Genomic DNA, 17,613 nt, shown 5'->3' with positions numbered 1-17,613 from the left:
GGCTGGCGAGGAAGAGAAAGGCAGCCTGCCTCTGGTCTGCAGACTCTGAGCGGCCACGGATCCGTCGCCAGCAAGCAGGTTGGAAAAGTGGGTTCTCTGCTTCCTCCCCACCCTCCTGGGGTTTCTGATGACTCCATTGCAGGTAGAGAAAGTCCAGCCTCCCCACAGGAGCCCTCCCCTTCCCGACCTCGGGTGCTCCCTAACGCACCAGCCGTCAACCCCCACTGACCGGAGCGCGCCAGCTCTGCCGTCTCTTCCATCAGGAACTCCCCCTCCCTGGCTCTCCCCGTGGCTGGCTCCTTGGTCTCAGCTTAAATGTCACCTCATGAGGCCTAAATCTAAAGCAGGTCCCCAGCCCCTGTTGCTGTCCATCAATCACCTGGGTTGGTTAATTTTGAAGCGGTGATCCCAGCATAACTCATTTATGTCTTATTACCTGTCCCCAACTAGAACGTGAGCTACGGGAGAGCCTGGACCTCATCTGTCCCGCCACCACGGTGACCTCACTGTTGAGCCCAGGGCCTGGCATATAGTAAGTACTCAATAAACACCAACTACGTATGTGATTCAATTGTGTTTCAGCAAGTGCCCCGGTGACATCGATGCATCCGGTCCAAGGTGTGTGGGAACCAGTGGTCTATCTGCTTGGCTCCCTGTTGGAACACCCTGTACGTCCCATCTACCTTTTCTTGAACACCCTCTGTGACGGGAGCCTCATCCGTTTTGCAATAGCCCTAATAGTTGGCAAGATGGACCATCTACGGACGCTCAATCTGCCTCCCCACAGCTTCTCCCTGCTGGCCCTTATTCCGCATTCAAGACCCCACTGAACAGCCTTAATTCCTCCATCAAACGGCAGCGTCTCAAAAACCTTCAGGCCTTTCAGGCCCCAGCTCCCCGGGCCCCTCCACAATCCCTTTTCCTAAACTCCACTTCTCCTCAGGGAGAATGAGTCTGTCACTGAAGCAAGCCTGTTCTGGATTAGACACCTCCCATTCATTATTCGTTGACATCTGGTTTGTCTCCAAAATGTTCCACCACGAACTTGGAATTCTTCCATAATCAGAGGGAAGAGTATTTAAGAAGCAACCCTCTTTAGCCATTTCTGGGAGATCTGCCTCCTCCTACATCCCACCCTCACCCCCAAACAAAGGAAAACAAGTTTCTTTATGGTCTAGAAACATATTAAGTAATGAGGACTGAAAGTCACAGAAAATGCAGAAATGAAAGGACGGTTCTTCAAGATGCTAATAGTCTGGTTCCAAAGAAAAGCAAATCTACGTCCTGGCTCGCGGGGTCGACCTGGGGGTCCCCGGCCCTGAGGGACTGCCTTTGTAACACAGTTCAGACTGGCCTGACTAATCGCACGTGTAGTTCTGTAAAAGGCAAGCGAGAGATAGTTGCTTTCCATTCGGGATTTTTCGGCACCACGTCCTGGCTGTGTTGTTGGAAGAAGCGTATCGATCGAAACAGTAGTGGGTATCAACTGGAATTTGTTCCTGTGGGCGGGGCTAGAACCTCGGCCCCCCAAAACTCTGAAGACCCGGTTCCTCCGCAGGAGGGCCTTGGGGTAAGTCAGGCCCCTTTGCGGAGGTCACACAAAGGTCTCCTGGGAGGCCACGAGTGTCCAGTGTCACCTGAGGAGACTCCCAGAATGCTCACAGGCAAGGACTCCAGAAAACAGCCTGTCTCTACCCCAGGCCATTTGCGGGTGCATTTCACCCAGTCTTTAAGAGAAGAGAATCAGCTTTGGTCAATACACCCAGAGAAGCTCCTAGCATGGTGGCTTGTCAGGAAGTAGAGAGGGTCACTTGCAGGAGCTCCAGGGAGGGGACCAGAGGAGGAGCTACCTGGCCTCCCTCTGACCTCCCACCAGGCATCCCAATGGCCAAACCCAACCGGAAGTCAGCGGGCAGGGAGTCTCCTGCATGCAGTCCCTGTCCCTGTATAACAGGTGAGCTTCTGGAACGTGGAGTGCAGAGGAGGGTGGAGGGTGAATCCAGGGCAGCCGCAAGACCCCCCGCCCCACATTCTAGCCCTACTCTTAGCCCAGTGCCTAGCACACAGTTGGAGCTCAACGAACATTTGATGAATGAATGAGGGAGAGACCCTCAATCCAGCTTGGCCTGGTGACATTTTTCTGCCTTCGAATTTTTCCCTCTGCTGGCCTCCTCTCCCTAGAATACTCTCTAAATCACACCCCGCCCTTCCTGGCACAGCTCAAAGCCAAACCCCTGCTTTATGCTGAATGTAAGGAGACCCACCCAAAAGAAGGTACACGGTATGATTCCATTTATAGAAAGTTGTAGAAAACACAGATGTGTCCACAGTGGCCAACAGCAGATCCATGGTTTCCTAGGGATTGGATGTGTTCACTGTCTTGATTGTAATGATGGTTTCACAGGTGTATACATCCATCAAAATTCACCAATGGTACACTTTAAATACATGCAGTTTATTTCACATCAATTATATTTAAATAAATCTTGGCCAAAAAAAACCCTAATTCTGCACAAAATCTTCGGATTCCCCACCTCCTACAAATGCGTGATCAGTGCTGTCAGCGACCCTGTGATCGTTCATTCAGTGACTCTTTTTCAGCATCGACGGTGAGCAGCACCCCGGGCTGAGTGCTGGGGACAAGCCCCAGCCTGTGATCATCTCTGAGCCCATGGGGAAGTAGACCAGGGACTGGGGGTGTGTGGGAGGTTTCCTGAAGGAAACGTGTCTAGGAGGAGACCTGAATGAAGGTCAAGGTGGGCAGGTGCAGGTGGGGGAGAAAGAACAGTCCAGATAAAAGGCTCAGAAGGGAGAGAGCATGTTGGCAAATGCAGTCACAGCTCAGGGTAGTTGGACTGTGAGGAAGTAAGAGATGAAGTAAGAGAGGGAGACAGGGGACTGGAAACCAACTAAGAGGCTCAGGTGTTGCCCTGTCCCAGTGGGGAGCACCCGGGAGATTTTAAGCATGAGAGTAACCTAGTCACTGTTGTTCTATAACAAAATTGCTCTGGCTGGGACATGGACTATGAATGGGGGCAAGGATGAGAGTGTCCTGGCGATCGATGGCTCTGGCCTGAACTAACACTTGGCCAAGGGCAGGTGACAGACTTGAAAGGGAGAGTCAACAGGATTTGGGGGGATTCGAGTGGAGAGGGAGAGGAGGGATCCATGTGGCTGCTGGCGCCAACGGCTGGGCGAATGGAGGCGCCGGAGCAGCAGCCGGCGGAGGAGGAAGAGGAAGGGGGATGATGTCGCACTGATCAGGCTGAGTTTGAGGGGTCTCTAGGCCCCCTGGGAATCTGTTCGGTGAGGAGCTGTGCGGTGGAGCCAACTCTCAGATGCCAGGTCTTGGGGTCCTCTCCTTAAGCCGCAAGATCCTGGACGATCTTTGCATCCACAGCAAACTGCGCTCAAGGCCTGACACACATCTTTCTCCCAATAGAAGTTTGCTGATTGACTCATGGCTGAGCTCTGCCCCCAGGCTTGTACACAGAAGCTCAGGGGACATCTGTGTGTTTGTTGGCGAGGTTCTCATATCTCCTTGGTCCAAGCCCCGGGTGAAGGCAGCGGCAGAGCACGCTCTGCAAGCCCCGTGGGTCAGCTCCACCAAGCCCCCCCCCATGGCCCGACCTGAGCCCCCCATCCCTGGGGAAGAGCAGGTCTCTGATTGGCTTCCCCGCTTCCTGATCAGTTTGCCTTCAGAAGGGCTGAAGTCTCTGTCTGCCCAATATTAACCATTACACCCCAGATAGTCCCAACATAATTCTCCATGAAGCTCTGGCCGATGTAAATGAGGCCAGGGACTCTCACTTCCCAATTCAAAGGCTGAGGGATGCAACAGAAAGGTTCAGTAACCTTCCCAAGGCCACACAGCAAATCCAGATGCAGCACCAGGGCTCCCGCGGCCAAGTGCGGCTTGTTCCCAGCACCAGCCAGTCTTCCCTCTGCCCACACTCTCCAAAGTTTGTTTGATGGCCCTGAGGGTCTCCGATTAGCAAACCCATGAAGGATGCAGAAGGGTAAAGCTAGGGAGAGGGCAGGGTGTTCTTCCACTGGAGTGGGCACCGGAAATCCCCCTCTTCCCCCACTTCTCGATTCTCCAGGGAACATGTACAATCAGCAGCCACTCTATTTATCTACACCGATGAGCCTGGTCACCGCACACACTTTTTTCCCGGGGCGTTTCGTATCTGTTCCTGGTTTCCTGTTTAATCTTCTCCATGGAACTCCTGGGCAAGAACGGGGTCTGATTCATCTTCCTGTTCCCCGGCCCCTCCCCAAGCGCCTCAATCACAGAGGTAGCTCAATAAACGTCTGCTGATTCATTTTGATCCTTCCATGAGGTGGAAAAGAGAAATCGCCGGGGGAGGGGAGCAGCAAGCCATTGGCTGAATAATGCCCATGGCCCTGGCTCGCCCTTCGGGAATCTGGGCTTCTGTTCCTGCCCTCTCTGCCACCACGTGGGAAATACCAAGGCTGCCATCTGCTCCGGGCCCCAGATGTCTGTAAGATGGACGTAACGATAGGAGAAAGGGCTTGAGATTTAGGCAATCAGAATTCACATGAAAAGAATCACGCTTGTCAAGTAAGAGGGGGTGGGGCATGAGGCTGCTTTCTCCTCTCTCCTCTCTGAACGTTGTTGAGATCAGAGCCAGAAAGGGCTGCCTCTGTCTTCAGTGCAGAATGATCGCTTCACAGAAACACACCCCGGTCAGGTCTATTCGGGGGCAGGGTAGCCGATCCGCCAGCTCCACTTCACACACTCATGCTCAGAGAGGTAGAGTGACTTCCCCAAGCTCACACAGCAAGAGAGCGGCAGAGTTAGGCCACTTGAGGTTAGTCAGATGAAAGCATCCCTGTTGGAAAAATGTGCCGGTGAGGCAGCTTGGGACAGCTCCAGAGTGCAACGCGGCTTTGCAAGTTACAGCTTGGAAAACCCCGCAGCGGTCCAACACCTGCTTACCAGCTGTAAAAAACGAAGGAGGGCACTTCGCAGGTGAGTTCTGTATGAACACCACCCCCAGCCCCAGCACAGGCCCTGTCCCACAGTAGGTCTCCACGTTCTAGTGCTTTGTTCACGGCAGACCTGTCGCTAGGTCCGTGGTTCTCAAGCAGGGATGATTTTGGATCCCGGGGGCCGCTTGGCAACAACTAGAGATATTTTGGGTTGTCACAGCTGGGGTGAGGGCTTTGCTACTGGCTTAGCGGGTAGAGGCTGGGGATGTGGCTAAACATCCAGAGGCTGCTCTAGAGCCCTGGCTAGTATGTGGCTCAGTGGATTGAGTGCTGGCCTGCAAACCAAAAGGTCGCCGGTTCAATTCCCAGTCAGGGCATGTGCCTGGGTTGTGGGCTGAGTCCCCAGTTGGGGCTGTGCAATCAATGTTCCTCTCCCTGTCTTTCTTCCTCCCTTCCCCTCTCTCTAAAAATAAGTAAGGTCTTTAAAAAACAAAAACACATCCCCCTAACACTGGACAGTTCTCCCCACAAACAATTACCCAGCCCAAAACGTCAATAGTGCCAAAGTGGAAACACCCTACAATAGATGAGTTACAATCAAGGGCTGTTATAGCTGCCCGGTGACAAAGTGCTATAGGGTCCCCTGGCTGTTCATTGACTCATTCAAAACACCCGTATCAAAATCTTCTGCTGTAAGAAAATTGCGAGAAGGGCTGGGTAAGGGAGAGACAGAGATAAACTCCGTGTAGCCCCAGCCTGCCAAGCTCACAGGCTCAGTCAGGACAGGCAGCCCCAGGCCACTGGGTGGGGGATGATGCGGGCAGGCCGCCAAGCAGGGGAGAACCCAGGGTCAGAAAAGGGAGACACCTCCCCCCTCCGTTTCTTCACGTAGGGATCTTTTCAGCCTCGTGTCTGTGAGAAGCACCAGGATTGAGGAAAGTGTGGCCCTCAGGGGCTGGGCCCTGTTTGAAGTGTGTGTCTCTGCTCACAACTAACACGTGCGCATCGCCGTACAGAAGGCGTTCAGAGACTGCCCACGCCGTGGCAGCGCCTGTTTACAGTCACAAGGGGAAGTGGACACCAGCATCGTGGTCAGGAATTCAGACCGAGGCCGCAGACCCAGGTTTAAATCTGGACGGGCTCTGACAGTTACCAGCTGTGTGACTTCCTCTCCCTCAGTTTCTTCATCTGTAAAATGGGGCCAATGACAGTAACGAGCGGTGTTTTGCACGATTCATGTCACTGCCTAGCGCAGTGTCGGGCGCCTAAAAAGACTCTGCGGCTTTGTTTAAAAACTCTTATGGATTAGGGGCATGATCATTACCGTCGCAGAAGGGTCTGCCAAGAAAATCACCCCAACGTCACACTTCAGGAGTGCGTTTAACACGTGGTGGCGTTGGCCATGATGGGATGGAGCACTCCTACTGGGCAAAGGATGGTTTCCCCAAGGGGTGACCGTGACCACGGTGCCCCAGAGGAGACCTCTGGGAACCAGTTTTGTCTGAGGTTGGACCAGCCCAGCCCAGAGACTGGCTGTCGGAAGGCTCTTCAATGACACCAATCACGTAGTCATTTACCGCTTTCTCCAGAAGAAAAACCTCCCTTTCCTACTCTGTCTACCCCATGGTCCAACAAAATAGATTCACTCACTTCCACCTGCTTAAAGAGGCACTTCTCTTTGTAAAGAGTGAAGAAAGTACTACCTGCTCCCCACCCCCCAGCCAGGCCCAGTAACGGCAGCTAACAACGGGAAAGCAGGGTGCTTCCTAGTTTCCCAACCACCATCTCCCTGAACGCTCCAGGCAGTCACGCGAGGCAGGCGCAGGTGCTGCCCCATTTTCCAGATAAAGAGACTGATGCTCCGAGAACCCAAGCGTTCGTTCCTCCCTGGTACATCTGAGCTAGGACTCTGAGGCCGGCCCTTGGACTGCAGAGCCCTCTTCCGCCTTGCGGGTAAGAGAAGAGCTCTTGAAGGAGAAAATGAGGTCTTAAAAGGTGAGTCTCATCTTTTTCTCTTTGCGTCCCTGTCCCTTAGCACCCTTGCCTCTCCCACCCACCCCCTATCACACTCTGCTCCCTGTTTCCCTTCCTATACCAAGCTCTGACCCCAATAAAAAAGGCTAAAACAATCCCTCATGGCCACTCTATAGGGCAGGTTTACTGCTTTCACGCCTAGTCCATGGATGAGGAAACTGAGGATCAGAGAGGCTAAGTGACTTGCCCTATATCACACAGCCGGTAAGTCGTGAAACCAGATTCCAGCATGGGGGAACTGGGCTCCAGAGTCTGAACTGACAAAACCTCACTGCATTACGTTCCCTAGAAGTAATACTGGCTAGATTTCTACCCCCCCCCATTGTGATTTAGATGCCTTACTGATTTGCTGTGGTTTTCCATTATCACCCCTTTATTTGGAAGCCTATGAAGGTTTCTGACCCAACAAGAACAATAAAAATGACTCTCCGAGGCATGGACTCACTCATGTCTCCATCCCAGTTTGATTCTGAATCCCGTTTGCAGACCCCACCTAAAGACTGCATCTTCTGGGGGCTCTGAGGCAGACTTTCCTCTCTTCCTTTTACCACACTGGGATCCCACCCTGCCACCTGCTCCATCCACGTGCAGGGCCCGGAAGATAGACAAATAAAGTTCGGTCCCTGCTCAGCCTCGCCATCCATCTCCGTTCACTCCTGCAGCTCTCTCGCCGTCTGTGTTTCATTCATTAGGCATTCAGTCAACAAATATGTATTGCACAGGTATGTTCCAGGTACTGAGCTAGGCACTGGGGACTCAGCAGTGAGCAAGACACACACAGCCTCCACCCTCATGGAACTGATGTTTTCTTAGGGAAGACAGACAATACACACCTATAAACACATAAACCAGGTAATTCTAGATATTGATAAAGGCTCCAGGGAAAATAGAGATGTGGACTCTGGAGTGCCTGGGGTTGGGGTGCTTAGATAAGGTGTCAGGAAAGGCTTCTTTGAGGAGCTGACATTTGAGCTGAGGTCTAAGTGACAAAAGGAAGCCAGTTTTGTAAGGATCTGAAGGCGGAGGGGCAAGCCGAGCACAAAGGTCTTGAGGTGAGAAAAACTAGGAGAGCGTTGCGCCCAGCAGGCAGCCATTGAAGGGGGAGCGTGTGTTACATCCATCTGTGGTCAAGAGCCATCACCGAGGGCCCCACAGCGCAGGGTGAGGAGTATGGATTTTATTCTAAGTGCATTGGGGAGTTGTCGGAGAGTTGACAAGATCTGATTTATGATTCAGAAATATAACTTTAGTCGTGGTGTAGGAAACATTGCAGGGGAGAAGAAGCCAAGACAGCAGTCAGGAGGCTACTGCTATAAAACAGAGGAAGCCATGGTGGCTTAGACCAGCGTGATCACGGAGGAGAGCATGAGGCATAGATGTGTCGGAATATATCTGGGAGGCCGAGCTCAGTCAACTTGCTGATGGGTTGGATACCAGGCGGGAAAGAAAGGGAGGATTAAGGGTGACTCCCAGGCGTGGGTCTAGGACGTGGTCCAGGACCCTTTATACACTGAATTGGTCCCTTTCTGTGAAACACCACCCAGGCCGCATGAAGGGAGGGTTCTCTGCCCTCTCATTCTTGCTTTCAAATGTAGGGCTTAACCCGGCTTCCAAGTCCAGAGAGCCAGCCATGATGGCCTGGAAATGCAAAAGGATTATGCTAAAAACAACCAGCAGCCTACCACCGGAATACCCTCAGGATAACCATCGCTGTGGCCCCCCAGAAAAACATGGGATATTAGAGCAAGCACAGGCTCCAGTACCAATGAGAACTGGATTAGAATCACAAGCTCTTACCATGGAACTATAAGCAACTTCATGAATATCTCTGAAGCTCAATTTCCTCATCTGTAAAACGGAGCCATAATAAATACCTACTACTTTTCCAAATTGCAGTGAAGACCCAGGAATCAAATGCACATAATGGCCACTCAATAAATGGCTTTTTAACACACTTCTCCTTCACCCACCCACAGTCAGGGTTTCTCTCCTGGCACTCTGAGGCGCAAAGGGATGTGACCTAAAAGGATGGCTGTTTTGGCCTTAAGGAAAGATCTCATGGTGTCCTGGTGCAAAGACAACAGGTAGGGTCTGGAGGAACTGGGGTGCCATTACCCCAACCCAAAGATGCAACCCCTCACTACAAAGCACTCTGGTTTGAGAATTCTAATTCCTCTGCCTTTTATAGGCAGATTAGCTCTAGAACGGCCAGGTGGGGTGTGAACTCACAGAGAGCCCTCTCAGGATGCATTGGTAATGCGGACAACTGAGGTTAGCTGACACCCCTGTGGTGGGAAGGTTTGGAGGGCACTGAGAAAACCAAATGAAGAGGCGACCCCAGGACACCTGAGCTCCCTGGGAGGCAATGTATCTATGAGATGCCAGAGAGAATATGTGCAAATCTATGAGCACCAACATGGGTGCGTCCCCCACCCCGGGAAGGAATATGTGATTTTTTTTTCCTCCCCTGCACAAACTTCTTTAGGTAAATCTTGAATACTACATGCAAGTGTGAGCAGAAGACCTGATGCTTGATCATACCCCATGTCAGATGTCTAGATAGCACCATGCCCATTTAGAAAATAAAGCATCAGATTAACCCTTTGCTACCCCAACTTTCAAAAGGAATCACTCCCCTCTTAATAACTCTGAAGGTCATTATCCTTGCAAATCTCCTCCCTGCCTCAAAGGGTTAAGTCAACCTAATGTCCATTGCTTTTACCCTAGCAAGCCATTTATCCACTTGTAGACAAGAGCCTTAGTCTGTTCGCCTTCAGATTTGATACCAATCCTCCCTGGCTTTTATATTTTTTCCACCCAAGGAGTTAAGATGCCAAGAATATGATATTTCTGAAACTAAAATTTCTAAAGCCCTTGCCTGCTCTTCAGAACAAATCAAGGGCAGATGCATGGTGTTCGTTATTGTTTCGTTCTATTGTTTGAAGTGTGGATTTCGACCTCTTTTAGGAGTTAGGGATAGCACTTGTCTGTCTTTCAGAGTATATGGGAAATAAGCCTTTTTTGTATTATTTATTCTATTTGGGAAGAAAGGAGAAGATATCGTTTTTAATCAATCGTTTTGTTCTTTGAGATCTATATACACACACAAACACACATACCTGTGTACGTGACACAGGTTCTAAGGAAAGACAAAAGGAGGAAATAAATGCAGAAGAGGGCGAGAATCACGGAGAGACGATCGAAGGAGAGGGTGTAGGGGGAGAGGGCAGGTTGCCGAGCCCGTTCGCTCCAGCGGCGGCTTGGCGGGTTCAGCACCGCGGACAGCTCCCGTCTTTGTCTGGGTCCAAACTCCGGCGCCCGCGCACTGCCGAGCAGCGACCGCCGGCGCGATGCTGCCTTCTCCGCCAGGCCTGCTTGGAGACCTGCTTCGGAAAGAAAAAGAGGGAGACCAGAGAGGGAAGGCAGAGGTTTCCCCGTCCTCTCCCCGCATTGTCCGAATTCGGCCCTGATCCCATCGCACGGCATCACGGCGGCAGATTTTAACTTGATTTCATGAGGCACCTCGCTTCTGTCCACAGAGCGTTGAAGCCAGGGACTCTCCGAGGCGAGCTCAGACTAGGTTTGGAATTCGTTTCGTGGTCACTGCCCTAGGCCCCAGCCGCCCGGGATCTGTCCCCAGACCACGTCTAGCCTAGCCTTCCAGCAAAGGAAGAGGGAGGAGGGGGTGTCAAACACTTCGCGGGTGCGCGTCCTGGGCTGTGGACACGCAAGGACGCCCAGACTAGCTGAGGTTTGCCCCAAGGCCGGAACATCAAATCCAAGGGAGAGGAAAGCCGAAACTCAGAGAGGAGAGCCAGGAGGATGAGAAAGTGTTTCTTCCGATGCCATAGAGGCCCAGCAAAAAGCAGGGACTCCTTCCTCTTCTCGTCCGCTGCTGTACATCCAGCCGCACAATTTCCGCAGCGTTTTTTTTTTGGTTTTTGTTTTTTCTCCCTTTCGCAAGGAAAATCGTCTGGCTCCGAATTCAACAAGCTTCACCCACAGAAGCTGGTCAAAATGTATTTTCTTCTGGGCCCTTTCGTAGGATCCAGAATAAAAAGAATTTCTTCTCACGTTCTCCTCTGCCTGAAACCTTGCTTCCTCGAGGATGTAAGAAACGCGCGCGTGAAGCTCATTCTCCAGGTCCTACACACACACACACACACACACGCACACACATGCACGCACCCCCCCCCCCAAGGTCAGTAAAGTTATGTGCTTTCACCAAGCTTCAGAGGAGTCGCCAAGCCAAGCTACGATCTGTCCTCACGGAATTCGTTCCCCCAGTGAAGGGTGCGGGTAGACACGGAAAGTGAGTTTAGGAATGAGCCTCCGCGCGGCGAAGCCTCTCCCTCCGGCAGTCTGCGAGTCTGTCGGGAGGAAAGACAGAGGATCCTTGCAGGCCCCCTAAAGCCTGGGGCCCCTGCGCGGCCTCCAGGGCGCAGGCACATTGCCACGAACCAACCAGCCAGGAGACCCGGAGCCCAGCCCAGCCGCCGCAGACTGATGGGTATTCGCCTCCAAAATAAATAAGATACCGGACTACCCCATTCAAAAAAAAAAAAAAATCTCTGGAATTTTTTTCCCGAAACAGCCTTCTGCCCTTCTTCTCCTCCCCCAAGGAACCCGGAGGAGAAAGGCCACCGCGCGCTGTAGGGCGGCTCAGAGGAGTTTTAGAGAAAGCGCGATCCCCGCTGTGGTCCCCGCGGAGCAGAAGGGCGCAGAGCGGGGTAAACATACTCGCCTTGGGTGGAAGGAGCTGGGGGTCGGCTTCCCTGGGCCCCTCCCCCCTCCCGGGTCCGTGGCGGTGGGCGCCTGGGGGAGTGGGCGGGGCCCCAGCCCGCTGGGCGCTTGTTCTGCCAGGCTGCAGTGTAAACCGCCGCTTTCCGACGCAGATTTCCCTTTTAACACCTTCTAAACAAAGGCTAATGAGGCCACTGCATTACTTTATCAACACACAATCATTAGCAGCCGAGAATTACACGCGCAAGCGCGCGCGCGCACACACACACAGGCACACAGAGCGCAGGGAGCGCGCGCAGGCTGCCAAAGTCGGCCGAATTTTCTAAAGGAACACACATTAGCCTAACAAAAAGGAGGTGGGATGTGGAAGGGCAGGGAGAGGAGGTGGAAAGAAATGGAAAGGAAAGGGAGAGACAGAGAGAAATGCCATCGAAACGGGGGGCGGGGGGAACCAAGAGAAAAGAAAGGAAGGAGATGCAAGGTACAGACTCAAACGCAGACTCACTGGTTGGAGACAGTGTAGTCAGAAAGTATGGGGAGGTCCTTAATTCGGAGGTTAGGGTCCCTGGAAAGCTCTCCCTATTTGGGCTTCGGAGATGGAGCCGGCGTGCAGGCCTGTTCTCAGGAACAGTCCCCGGGATGGCCCCCGTCAGATACTCTCCGCGGGGCTGCAGGGGCGCCCCCGCACTGCTGCGCCGCAACTGCGAAGGGCTGCGGCCCGCCTCCGGGCCCAGCCCCCGGGCCGAGGCTGAGGAGCGCCCCAGCGGTTCTCAGCTCTCACCCTCCGCTGGTCCGGCTGCCCGGGATCTGCGCTTCACTGGCCGCTTCGCCCGGCAGCCGTAGCTCTGCCCGCCTGCAGTACGGAGTTTTCCCCTCTCTGAACAAAAGCATCAGCGCTTTCCCTCAGGAGCTGGAGGACCTGCACTTTTGCTTCTGTCCTCCCCGAGCTCCCTGTAGGTCCCAGGGATCAGCCCCGGCCAGCACCCTCCCAGAGACTGGAGCCCGAGTTTAGCCCCAGTCGCAGCACCAAGCGCGGGGGAGTGCAGCCTGCAGGGCCCGCCGGGCACCCTGGCGGGACGGGTGAGGGCTGGAAGGGGCATTGCTGCAGAGGGGCTGGCAGGGACGGGACAGGGCTCCCCACTCTGCCTCCCGCAGGCCACCGCGGGCCAGGGCTCTAAGCCGGCGAGCACTCCCAAGCGCACGCACTCACTTTGGGCCGGATCTCCCCAAACTGTAAAGTGCAGTCCAGTTGCTGCCCTCCCCACCTGCTCCCCCCCAGAGATGACATGCAGGCCCCTGATGGCTCCTAGGGCTGCCCCTCGGTCCCCCACCAGCCCCTGACACCCGGCCTGTGGGAAGCTGACAGCCGCCTTCTGGCCCCGGATCGCCTCCCAAAGCCACCTGACTCAGGGGTCTTGCTGGACCCCTGCCCACCCGTGCCCCACGGACCCCGTAAAGTCCCAGCCCAGACATTAGACTGGAGTTGAGTTCAGACCCAAAGTCCCTCTTCCCACCTCTTGGAGGGGGGAGTTGGGAGGGAGGAAGCTTTGCCATTGTTGAATGGAGGGAGGGAGGGAGGGAGGGAGGGAGGGAGGGAGGAAGGAAGGAAGGAAGGAAGGAAGGAAGGAAGGAAGGAAGGAAGGAAGGAAGTTGGGAGGCAGGGAGGGAAGAAATGGAGGGATTCCCTGCCTTTTTGATTAAACGTTCCAGGTCGGGCCTGCCCAGTTAACAGAGACAGTTAATTAAGCAGTGGGCAATTCAACTGACAGGAAGGCCCTGCGCCCCGCAGAGATGTTCTACAAACCCGGCGGCCCACAGCAGAGCGTGAGCGGACACAGCGTCCTCCTTGCCCCTGCCTCCCAGCACCCAGGGCCAGGGGTTCTGCCTGTGCCCTGGCGCTCCTGGGGACGCCTAAGTCCGGACGCTCTCCGTGCCCAGACTCGGGGCTGCCCCCAACCCCGCCCTCCGCCACCACTTCGGCATCTCTGCGCGGATGCCTAGGCCTGAGCCCCGGGGTCCACCCGAGCCAGCTTGCGCGCGGGGATCTGGAGTCCTCGAGCAAAGCCGAACAGCCTAGGGCAGGGGCTGGGGACCGGGCCTCACGGCTCGGCTCTCGGGGTCCAGGTCATGCCAAAGGAGCCGCTCTTCTCCGGCCTCGGGGCGGCAGCCTCCACGCCCGTTCCTCCTCGGAGCGGATCCTGGCGGCGGCGGGCAGGGCGCGGCAGCGCGGCGGGACGCTGAGTGTGTGTGCGCGGCGCGGCCTATATTTACACCCCAAACAAAATAATTACACTTTTGTCGGAGGGAGAAAGCCAGTGATTAGGCGCGGGCTCTTTGCGGCAAAACAGTTTCTCAGTGGTACACCAGTATAATTTTTCACGGCTGGCTGAAATCAAAGAGGGGAGGTAATGAATCCGGCGAGCAATTTAAATTTACAATTTGTAACGCCGCCGCCGCCGCCGCACAGACCCGGCCGAGAGCGCAGCTCAGAGGCGCTCGCTGCGTTTGTTTAATGTTAAAGCCGCGCTGGCTCTTAGGGGGTGGGGGGAGGGGTTGCAGAGTATGTGTGCTGGGGGGAGGGGGGCGGGCAATAATAATCGAAGTCAGTGTAGGACCTGCTGAGCTGCCCAAGATACCACGGGGAGAAGAGGACGGGGCACGCCTCCCAGTTTCCCCTTCCCACCACCCCCACTTCGATGCGCACCTTCCCTAAGAAAGCAGGCTGCTCAGGGGGTGCCTTCGAGAGGGGACAGGAGAACTATTCTGACCTCCGGAAAAGCCCGCGTTTCTGCTTGGCTTCGGCAGCCCCTGGGCAGGAGCGTTTCCGGGGCGGCGTAGGGAGACGCGACTGAAACGTCCTCTTCAACCGCGAGAAGGTCAGCTCCGAACGCCCGCAAGAGTCCCCACTCTGGCCTCTGCCCAGTGCCCCGAGAAATCTCGAGAAAGGCGCCCCCCAATCCCCAGCTCAACGCGCCTCGAACACCCCCACCCCCGCCCGCCCCCGGTGGATGTGTGCCTCCTCGCCGGTAATTAATTACCGAACTCAAGGGGGAATATGCAAACCGCGTATTACTACTAACTCTACAGGGCTTAAGTGATTGGAAACAGATTATTATCTTGTTTGTCTTTTGTCTGTTTTACTTATCCCGCCGCCGTCTGTCGAGTTGTAATGTTGATACTCTTTATTCTAGGAGGAAGATTTTTATATAGTAAATTCCATCAACATCTTGTATAAGTGACATTGTGTCTCCATGCATTACCCTGTTAAGACACAAGCGGTTTATTAGTTACATATAGGAGGGGATTTCGCTGCCTGGTCGCCATCTGTTAGCACTGTTAGGGCGGGATGATTCGTCTAATAGTTGGTCTGCTGGCGTTTTTCGGATGCTGTGCGCCCTAGAAGGTGGAGGGCAAGGGAAGGCCAGGCAGGCTCCCCTGCAACTGGGCCGGGGCGAGGGATCTTCTGGATTGGGGCTGGGCTGTGCTGAGGACCCCAGCGGGGCAAGGGCGGGGGGGGGGCAGCTGTGATCTGGACAAGCTAGGTAAATTCAGAAGGTCAGACCAGGGCTTCCGTAAGAGGAGCCCACCCTCACCTCCGGCCACGGGACACTCGGCCCGGGTGACTCACGCCATCCAGCTGGGCTCTGAGCCTGCCCCTATTTCTGTTACCTTCCTAGCCTGGCACCACAGCCGCGGGCGCTGTGCGGGGCCTGGCTGTGCGTTGGCATTTAAGCTCACCCAGGAGGTGAGCGCAGGTGGGTTTGTCTGTGGTGGAGCCAGCATGCAGGCAGTGGGCAGCCGGCAGGGCAGACAAAGCGGGGGCTGGGAAGAAGGGGCAGGCCAGCTCTCCAGGCTCCCGGTGGGGGGCTGGGAACCATGGGCTCAGTGTGCCTAGTCTAGAGGCCATCAGATGGAGGCATCTCATGACCGTGTGTGTCGTTCCCCCGTGCACCCCAAAATCTGTACAGGGCATGATGAGAACTGTTACTTGCAACAAACTGGAGGCTGGACGGGGACGTCCAGCGGAAAGGCAGAGAGAGGAAAATAAAACCAGAGCACAGTCGAGGAAAAAAAGTCACGGAGAAACAGAGGGAAAAGGAAACAGAAAGAGAACAGGGGCTGAACCTAAGAGGAAAGGAAAACATATGTGAGAGAACCCGGGAGAGAGAGGGAAACCCCGGCGAGACAAAGACGGAGTAGACAGGGCGATTCGCCCCCACGGCAGGCGCGCCTGGCTCCTCTCTCCTTTCCTCTCTGGTCCTTGTTTCTCTCAAGGGCCCTTCATGCCCCAGGAGGCAGGGCCAGGCACTGCCAGACACGGCAATTTCCTGTGGGGCCCCTGGACCTCTACCAGCTGAGCCTGGTGACCAGGCAGGATCCACCCCTCTTGCTCCTGGCCAAGCGTGGCTGGAAGCAGCCACGCTGCTGTGCTACATGGAGACCTGTGCCTCGGAAGGAAGGAGGACGGAGGAGTAGCACCGCCAGGCAGACGCTGCTGGTCTGGGGACTCCCTTGCGGAGGTCCCGCTCAGGGCGCCAGTGCCCCACCCGGCACCCGCATCTGTCGGTTCCCTGCACCCAGCGGGACGACCTCCCTGAGAGCCCGGGGGACAGCGCCAGGCCTGGACAGGGACGGGGAAAGAGGGTCTCTGTGCTCCTACCCATGGAGGCATCCACAACCCGGCCCCCCTGTAAATCCACAAATGCACAGTGCTGCCAGGAGCATACACACAAATCTTACCCCCCCCCAAAAAAATCCTACAGGAGTCTCAAAACAAAAATACTGCTATACACACCAGTACCCGCCCGTGTGGCACACATGGAGGTGGCCCACAACCCAGATCCGCAAAATTCTGCTCTTACAAACACACCCAGCCTGACTCAGCCACACACACACACACTTACCTACACCCAAACACACACATTCAGATTTTTAAAAGTCTTTTTTCACATTGATGTTAGCACACGTGTACACAAAGAACCTTCCACAAACGCAGTCACACACACCAGCACCCCACACATTCATGTGGCCGCAGGTAAGCATATACACAGATCAACACAAACGAGTGCATAGACTGATACACACAACCATGAGCAGAACCATACACAGATATCAACACGAGTGCAGACAAAAACACACATACCCAACTGCGCTCACATGCTGGATTACTATCAACAGAGGCAACAACGCGATTCTCAAGTATACATTCACAAACTCGGTAAATGCCCCTGAACACACGTGCACAGCCAAGTCTGCGCAAACACACTCCTCTGGCTCCGGCCATTGGGCCCAAGGCCTACCTTCCCCGGCAGCCGGCAGCCGGCAACCGGCTTCCAAGAGCGAGCAGGATGGAAAATCCCCGCCGGCCTTCCGGGCCTTCCTAAATTGGAGCGCCTAGCCGCCGGTTCGCCCCTTGGAAAAGAGGCCTGACCCTCTCTCCCTTCTTCCCCCTGCGACCCCCACTCACACGCTGCTCCACACACACCTGAGGGAACCCCACACACTCCCCCAGACCCTTGGCTCCTTGCCAGCGTTTCTTCCCCATGCCCTGTGAGAGCTCAAACTTGCACACCCATCTTGCACACCCATCTCACACGCCCCGCATGTGCAAGCAGCGTCCACTCAATTGCTAGCATTCCCCGCCTCCTTGGTGAGGTGGCCCGGACCGGCTGACCCGGGATCTTGAAAGTGCAGCAAGGAAAAGAGAGACATGGTGATGCCACCTGAGCTGGCGTGGGGAAGACCCCTCAGCCCTGTACCCCCACCCCCCATCTCTTCCGGAGCCCCGTGGGCAACGGACTCAGACCTGAAATTCCAGGGTCCTGGACCAGGACAGACAACATGCCCCGCACCCTCCATCCCCGCCCCCGACATTCCCAC

Source organism: Pteronotus mesoamericanus, unplaced genomic scaffold (genome assembly GCF_021234165.1).
Source record: "Pteronotus mesoamericanus isolate MK-2021 breed Mesoamerican mustached bat unplaced genomic scaffold, CSHL_Meso_final scaffold_507, whole genome shotgun sequence".
In the NCBI taxonomy this organism is placed as follows: Eukaryota; Metazoa; Chordata; class Mammalia; order Chiroptera; family Mormoopidae; genus Pteronotus; species Pteronotus mesoamericanus.
Note: the sequence above shows the minus strand (reverse complement) of the source record.